Raw genomic sequence first — 8,984 nt, forward strand, 5'->3', positions numbered from 1 at the left:
ATTCACTCACCTCAGCCTCCCAAAGGTGCGGGATTACAGGCTGAGCCACTGAGCCCAGCTGATCATAAGCAAATTTAAAAAGAAGTTCACTGGTATGTGGTAGCCAGTTTTTCTGTTTATAATTAATTGTGGGGGAGAGAACCCAACCAACTAAAAACAAACACAACGAATCAGAGTGACCATGTGGACCTTCTTGAACTTGCCTAGAAACCACTTACCCCACCTGCAGTCTATAAAGTCTTGGCCAGCATGACATAAGAAAACTCTACTCTCACAGCAGGGTGTCAATGGTTTTCTGACAATACAAAAGTAGCAATACTTTTCACTGCAAACTGCTCATAATATTTCTCAGCTTTTAAAATTTTCATTAAAAACACAGAATGTCAGTGGTTCAGCCTGTAATCCCAGCATTTTGGGAGATCGAAGCAAGTGGATTGCCTGAGCCCGCGGGTTCAAACCAGCCTGGGCAACTTGGCAAGACTGCATCTCTACAATTAAAAAAAAAAAAAATTAGGTGTGGTAGCACGGGCCTGTATTTCCAGCTACTTGGAAGGCTGAGGCAGAAGGATCGCCAGAGCCCAGCAGGACGATGCTGGGGTGGCTGTGAGTATGCCACTGCACCCCAGCCTGGGCAATGGAGACTCAAACTCAAAAACAAAATAAAACAAAGCTGGGCTCGGTGGCTCAGCCTGTAATCCTGCGCCTTTGGGAGGCTGAGGTGAGTGGATTGCCTGAGCCCGGGCAGGCGAGACCTCATCTCTACAATAAATCAAAAAATCAGCTGGGCGTGGTAGCGCATGCCTATAATTCTGGCTACTTGGAAAGGCTGAGGCGGAAGGATCGCCGGAGCCCAGCGTTGAGGCTGCGGTGGCCGGGAGTGGCCACTGCACTCCAGTCTGGGCAATAGAGTGAGATTCCAACTCAAAAACAAAAAAACCTCCCCAAAAAACCAAAATAAAACAAAAAATACAGAATGTTTCTGATTTTGTTTGCACATATATGACCAAAATTTTATAAGTATGAAAAGGAAAAGCCCTTTCCCCACCTTCAAAACTTTAAAAAGCAGTGATTCTGCAGGAAGATACTTCATGTTTCAGGTACCCAGCACTACCTATGTCTCCAAGTTTGAGATTCATGAATTTTAGAAACCAGCTTGCTGTTTTGTGATCACCTTAGGAATATGGGTTCAAATATATTCACAGTAAGTTATTTTATGACTTGGTTCACATTTTTGGACAAAACATAGCAAGCCAAATAATATGCATGTTTATTTTGTATCTGGATCCGAGAGTTCTAATACTTAAAAACCAAAAGAGTTATAAAGGTAACTGTAATACACACATACACACCACACATTTTTTCCGGCGTTCCTGACTTGTAGCTACTATTAACCCCCTGTACTTTCCTAAGTGGTTGAACAATCTTTTGTTAAAATATGTGGTCATTTGGCAGTAGACAACAGACACTCTTGCTATTGTCCTGCTCGTTCACAATGTATCTTTCCTTTAAAAATCTACTTTTCTGGCCAGGCATGGTGGCTCACACCCATAATCCTTTGGGAGGCCAAGGTGAGAGGATTGCCTGAGCTCACGGGCTTGAGATCAGCCTGGGTAAATTCGCAAGACCTCATCTCTACAATAAATCAAACAATTTAGCTAAGTGTGGTGGTGAGTGCCTGTAGTTCCAGCTACTTGTAAGGCTGAGGCAGAAGGATCACCAGAGCCCAGCAGGTTGAGGCTGCGGTGGCCGTGAGCATGCCATTACACTCCAGCCTGGGTGACAGAGTGAGACTCCAACTCAAAAAAAAAAAAAAATCTACTTTTCCTAGTTCAAAAAAAAAAGGGGGGGGGCATTTGTCCTTCGTTCCTGAAACAGTTCCAAGGTTGGATTGATCATCTATGGTCAATTATCACCAATAGCCAATCATGCCTACATAATTAACCCAAAAGGTTATCTCCCTTTTCCTTCTTCCTTCATACAAAACAAACAAAAGCACTAAATCCAGGGGCTTTCAAGAAGGTGCTCAAGAACTCATCCACATGGTAGGAGGATGGTACACGCCAACTCCGCAGGGACAGAAGCTCCTATCTTTGGGATCCTTCCAGATCTCACCTTATGTATCTCTTCGTCTGGCTGTTCATTTGTATCCTTAAAACTTCCTTTATAACAAACTAGTAAACGTGTTTCCCTGAGTTTTGTGAGGCACTCAAGCAAATTAATTGAACCAAAGGAAGGGGTTGTAAGAACTCTGATTTTTGGCTGGTTGGTCCAAAGCACAGGTAAAACAACCTGTGAGGAGCATTTGACGTGGGAAAAGGTCTTGTGGAACTGAGCCCTCAACCTCTGGGTCTGACACTATCTCCAGTTAGTGAACTGAACTGGAGAACACTTATCTGACTGCTTGCTTGATATGTGGGGAAAAACTACCACACATGTGGTGTCAGAAGTGTGTTGTGAGAGTATAGTAGGAGAAACTGAGTCTGTCTTTCTCCTCATACACAGTAACTTGCTCTGCAACAGTTGGAGAATGATAGCCTGAGTCCTGAGGCTGTGTGGAGAGCTATCCATGACTGTGATTCCAGCAGCTAGCCAGAGCTATGCCATCTTCTAGGGAGATAACATATTCTGTATCCCTTCATGCAAGATCACAAAGCCCAAAAGTCATTACAGCCTCTTCTAAGCCAATTACGTAGCCCCAACCATGGGTGTGACAGGGGTTTCAACATGACTACCACTACCTTGGGACAATGTCTAGTTTAAGCCTATTCCCCATTCCCAATTCCCCTCTAAACAGGTGCACCACCTTTTCTTGGCTGGCAGTTTTCTATAGGGCAGCTCTAATTTGAGCATATCTTTTCTTTTCTTTTCTTTTTTTTTTTTTTTGAGTTGGAGTCTTACTCTCAACCTACTGGGCTCCAGTGATCCTTCCGCCTCAGCCTTCCAAGTAGCCAGAATTACAGGCATGCGCTACCATGCCTGGCTGATTTTTTATTTTTTTATTTATTACAGAGATGAGGTCTCGCTGCCCAGGCGGGTCTCAAACCTACAGGCTCAGGCAACCCACTCACCTCAGCCTCCCAAAGGCACGGAATTACAGGCTGAGCCACCGAGCCCGGCTGAGCATATCTTTTCAACCGTCCCAACTGCTCCTTAGATTCTTTCTGGTGCACTGTAAATGACACCTTTAGTACCCTGGGGCTCAGGGTTCAAGTTCCAAAAATCTGGTGTGTGCCATCTCTAAGACCAATGCCTTTTTCCTGCTTTAAAGGTAATTACTCACCTTATTCTATACCCTAGAAAACCTTGATCCTTTGGAAAAGTGAGGGGCTAAAAGAACAAGCAGAACTGAAGGGAAGCAGATTTTCACACAGAATTCCGGGCACCTCCCCTCTTAAGCTCTACGTTTAACACTTCAATATACTGAAAGGCATGCTTCCATCCAAACAAGTTTCTGCCTAGAAAGTGATTCCCAGGGAGGAGGAAAAAAACTGTTGGCTTCATTTCTGCCCTAAAGTGAGGGCAGGACCCTGCCCGTGGTGTACACAGTATTCTTAGAAAGGAAAGAAAGCCCTACCTTCTCCCCTCGCTCTCCAGCAGGCTGAGGTAAAGTGAGATACTGTCCACACCTCTGTTTACCTGTATATGACCTGTAAACATGTGGCCTAGAAATATGACCTGCCAACAACAGCTGAGTCCTCAGATCAACGTCTAGTGTCTGGTGTTGGTGCACCAGAATCTGCCCTAGTCTTCAGCTGGCATCCCAACAATAGTTGACCACTTCTTTTATTTTTTTATTTTAAAGATGTAGGGTACAACTCAGGGTTAGGTACATAAGTAGTCATCATACAAGTAAGTTTGGGCCTCCCATTGGTCCTCACTTTGCCTGGTTTGGGATCAGGCATCCTTATTAGTGCTATGAGGCCCACGCATCCCCTGGCAGTGACCTGCTACTGCCAATCCCTTTCATGTCATATTACGATAAATGTTCAGGGTCTACCTATGAGTGAGAACATGCAGTACTCAGTTCTTTGTTTCTGTGATGGATCACTGAGTATAACAGACTCTAAATTCATCCACTTCTTTTTTCTTTTCTCTTTTTTGAGTTGGAGTCTCACTCTATCATCCAGGCTAGAGTGCAGTGGCATGCTCATGGTTACAACAGTCTCAACCTGCTGGGCTCAGGCGATCCTTCCACCTCAGCCTTCCAAGTAGGCTGGAACTACAAGGCGCATGACACCCACTCCCAGCTAATTTTTTGATTTACTGTAGAGATGAGGTCTTGCCAAGTAGCCCAGGTTGGTCTTGAACCCCTGGGCTCAGGCAATCCTCTGACCTCCACCTCCCAAAGTGCTGGGATTACAGGTGTTGAGCATCTGACTTTGACCACTTCTTAACAGTCCTGCTGCCATCAGCCAAGACCCCAGCTCATGCCTAAATTGAGCTAGTCAATCAAACTCAGGGTATTTCCTGAAAGGATAAGGTATCATAACCTCTCTCAGATCGGGGCCTATGCACTTGCTGTACTTTTTGTTTAGGACACAGTCAACCTGCATAGTCTAGTTAATGCTTCCTCATTCTTCTGGTTTCACCTAAATATTATTTCTTCCAGCAAGTCTTCTCTGACCTGGCAGAGGAGTAAGGCATCCCGGCTATATGCTCTGATAGTATGTAATTTTGCTATCATAGCATTTAGCATTTAACACACTGTATTAGGTTTTGTTTTTCTTTTTCTTTTTTTTGAGCTGGAGTCTCACTTTATTGCCGAGGCTAGAGTGCAGTGGCACATTCATGGCCATCACAACCTCAATCTGTTGGGCTAAGGTGATCCTTCTGCCCTGAGCATATCTTTTAAACTGTCCCAACTGCTCCTTAGATTCTTTCTGGTACACTGTAAATGACACCTTTAGTACCCTGGCGCTCAGGGCTCAAGATCCAAAAATCTGGTGTGTGCCATCTCTAAGACCAATGCCTTTTTCCTGCTTTAAAGGTAATTACTCATCATATTCTATAGCCTAGATGTGCAGTGGCACATTCATGGCCATCACAACCTCAATCTGCTGGGCTCAGGTGATCCTTCTGCCTCAGTCTTCCAAGTAGCTTAAATTAGTAATTATTAAATGAATATGTATCAAATATGTGTTATATACTTACTACATTCTAGGCCCTGAAGATAAAATAGTGAAAAGGCAGTTTCTGTTATTAACACATTGAAAGACAAACTCTAGCTAGGTGTGATGGTTCAGCCTATAATCTCAGCACTTTGGGAGGCTGAGGCAAGAGGATAGCCTGAGCCCGCAGGTCGAGACCAGCCTGTGCAACATGGTGAGACATCATGTCTACACACAACAATAAGCCGGGCATGGTAGCATGCACCTGTAGTTCTGGCTACTTAGAAGGCTGAGGCGGAAGGCTCGCTGGAATTCAGCAGGTCAACACAGGGGTGGCTGTGATTGTGCCACTGCACTCCAGCCTGGGCAACAGAGTGAGACTCCAACTAAAAAAAAAAAATTAATAATTACTGATTGATAATTCTCTGTATTAGGCACCTAATTCTAGGTACCAGGGATAGGGTGGTGAAGAAAACCAGACATGATTTCCTACTCTAATAGAATATATGTATTAATTACCTGTCCTAAAAGTAGGCATAAAGTTACAGCTGTGGTGTTACAAAGGAGAAGAACCTGGTACTCTGATTCCTCATAGCTGTGATGGCTGAACTAAGATAAGTAGGAAGAGTGGGACGTTAAAGAGAAGAGACGTAGGAAGAGGGAAGAGAACTCCCTGCAACAGCTACAACATATGCACAGGCCTTGGAATGAAGACAGCATGTCTGAGTTGCTGAGGGAGGTGAGATGAGGCTGGAAGATGACAGGGGCAAGACCACACAGGAACTTGTTGGCTATGTTGACACTTTTAGACTTTAATCCTAATTACAATGATAACTCATTCATTGAATGTTTTTTTGTTGTTGTTGCTTGTTTTATTTTCGAGTTGGAGTCTCACTCCATTGCCCAGGCTGGAGTGTAGTGTCATACTCATGGCCACCCTAGCGTTGACCTGCTGGGCTCAGGTGATCCTTCCACCTCAGCCTTCCACGTAGTCAGAACTACAGGCACGCACTATCATGCCTAGCTAATTTTTTGATTTATTGTAGAGATGAGGTCTCTCGTGAAGTTGTCCAGGCTGAGAGGACTGCCTGAACTCATGGGTTCAAGATAGCCCGAGAAACTTGGTGAGACCTCATCTCTACCATAAATCCAAAAATCAGCTGGGTGTGGTGGCGCATGCCTGTAGTTCCAGCTACTTGCAAGGCTGAGGCAGAAGGATCGTCCGAGCCCAACAGGTCAAGGCTGCAGTGGCCAGGACTGTGTCATTGCCCTCCAGCCTGGGCGACAGGGTGAGACTCCAATTCAAAAAATAAAAAATAAACAATAAAATAAAATCAGCAGCTTTTTGTGATAAATTCGATGTGAGGGTGAGGGAGAGAGGTGTTAAGGAGGGACCTGCCTAATGGACAGATGGTAGTGCCATTCATTGAGATGGAGAACAATGGCAGAGGACTTCACTGTTGGGGTCAAAAATAAACAAGTTTGGCTTCAGACATTTTGAGTTTGAGGTTTCACCAAGGATGTGCATGAAGTTGTCTAAGATCTCTAGGGGTCTGTATTAGAAATACAAATTTATGACCGGGCATAATCGTAGCACTTTGGGAGGCCGAGGTGAGAGGATTGCCTGAGTTCAGGGCTTTGAGAACAGCCTGGGCAACTTAGTGAGATCTCATCTCTACAGCAAATCAAGAAAAACTGGCCTGGCACAATGGCTCACACCTGTATTCCCAGCACTTTAGGAGGAGGAGGCGAGAGGATTACCTGAGTCCAGGTTCGAGACCAGCCTGGCAAGACTTCATCTCTACAATAAATAAAAAATTAGCCAGGTATGGTGGCATGCACCTGAGATGGAAGGATCAACTGGTTCAGCAGGTTGAGGCTGTGATGACCGTAAGCATGCCACTTCACTCCTGCCTGGGCAACAGAGTGAGACTTCAAAAAAGAAATACACAGTTTTTTTTTTTTGAGTTGGAGTCTTACTCTGTTACCCAGGCTAGAGTGCAGTGGCACGTTCACAGTCACTCCAGCATCAACCTGCTGGGCTCTGGCGATCCTTCCACCTCAGCTTTCCAAGTAGCCGGAATGAGTAGTGCTACCACGCCCGGCTAATTTCTGATTTATCGTAAAGATGAGGTCTTGCCAAGTTGCCCGGGCTGGTCTTGAACCCACGGGCTCAGGCAATTCACTCCCCTCAGCCTCCCAAAGAGCTGGGATTACAGGCTGAGCCACTGAGCCTGGCCAAGAAGTACACATTTATGAGTCATCTGTGAAAGGTTGTAACTAAAGAAGGAGGGCATGAATGAGATCAATTAGGGACAAAATAAAAATTAAAGGGAAAAGGTGATTCAGGATCAAAGTTTGGGGAAGTTTATCATATAATGGTTGGGTATAGAGAATGAGAAGGAATAGCCAGAGAGGCAGCAGAAAACAAAGCCAAGAGAAGAATCAATTCAAAAAGGAGATAGTAGTCAACAGAGAAGAGAACACACAGTGTAAAGGTCTTGAGAAGATCAGAAAAGATGGATCAAAGGCACAGATGGAGAAACTAGATACAGTTTTGAGGGATAGCTGCTCTATTATAATTGGAGCAAAGGAGGATGTTGGTAGATATATGTCTTGGCAATGGGAAGTTGAGGGAGTTCTATTTTCTCTATGAAGAGGTGAAGGTCTCTACCAACAGGGCAGGGAGAAAGCAAAAGTCAGAGGTTTAAAAAGACTAGAGAAGGAAAAAGAGTTGACCACAGAAACATAGAAAGATGGCTAGGTCATGCTCAGGATCTAACTGAAGTGGGTGATCATGAATTTAAGTGGAATCAATCTGCTCTGTTTTTTTTTTAGGAGTGCTTGTTACTTTTGTGTACACACACAGAAAACATATAGTTAAATAAACTAACAAGTAGTAGAAGTCAAAGACACTTGATAAATCTAAGGAACAGAAGCACAGGTAAAGGACAAAGTCTCCTGCTGCTGTGAGAAGGACTCTTCCTCTATGTGACCCACATCTCACTGCTAACCTTTAGTAGAGCTGGAGGCTGACGCAGGTCGAGAGGATCGTTTACGATGTCCATTTTCCACACTTTCAGAAGACACAGTTGGATCTTCAGTTCGGGAGTTTCTCCGGCTTGGGGTTTTAGACTTCTCAACTATCTCTTTGGGCTCACTGCTGATAAAGGGAAGCAATAAGTTTCCAAGAAGGTGAGAGAATCAAGTCACACAAAAAGAGCATCTTCAGATAGTTTTATTCATAGACGATGTAGAAGGAAACAGTCTACCCTGGGAGAGTAAGCACTATTACCTTCTATATTACTGCAAATTTAAAACTGAGTCTAGGCCCATGCCTGTATTTCCAGCACTTTGGGAGGCCAAGGTGGAAGGATTGCTTGAGCCCAGCAGTTTGAGATCAGCCTAGACAACACAGACCTTGTCTCTACAAAAAAATTAAAAAATTAGTCGGGTGTGGTGGAGTGTACGTGTAGTCCCAGGTATTTGGGAGGCTGAGGTGGTAGGATCACCTGAGCCCAGGAGATCAAGGCTGCGGTGAGTTGTGATTATGCCACTGCACTCCAACCTGAGTAACAAAGTGAGACCCTTATTAAAAAAAAAAAAGTGAATCTAGCTTGTTACATTAGTAAAAATAGAATACTAAAGCATAATGCTGGTGAAATAGTTGAAAAACAGGTAACAGACACTAAGAACTTGGAACAAAACACCCTAAACTTTATCGCCCATTTTCCTAAGGTAGTATAATATTCCCCTTTTTAAAAAATGTTTTTTTTAGCCGGACTCGATGGCTCAGCCTGTAATCCCAGCACTTTGGGAGGCTGAGGTGAGTGGATTGCCTGAGCCTGCGAGTTCGAGACCCACCTGGGCAACTTG

General features: G+C 44.3%; 1 long non-coding RNA gene across 2 annotated transcripts in view; it reads right to left on the reverse strand.

The window, feature by feature from the left end:
- LOC103276667 overlaps positions 1 to 8,984 on the reverse strand; it is a 22,787-nt gene that overhangs the window by 8,850 nt on the left and 4,953 nt on the right. Inside the window, exon 2 of one of the 2 annotated variants that reach the window (XR_505386.2) lies at positions 8,123 to 8,268. This is a non-coding gene — a long non-coding RNA (uncharacterized LOC103276667). Of the gene's footprint in view, positions 1 to 8,122; positions 8,272 to 8,984 lie in introns of both variants that reach the window. The other variant, XR_002481324.1, reaches the window with a different exon arrangement.

The sequence above is a fragment of the Carlito syrichta genome, unplaced genomic scaffold, assembly GCF_000164805.1.
Source record: "Carlito syrichta isolate Samal-C Ts95f unplaced genomic scaffold, Tarsius_syrichta-2.0.1 Scaffold316293, whole genome shotgun sequence".
Classification (NCBI taxonomy): Eukaryota; Metazoa; Chordata; class Mammalia; order Primates; family Tarsiidae; genus Carlito; species Carlito syrichta.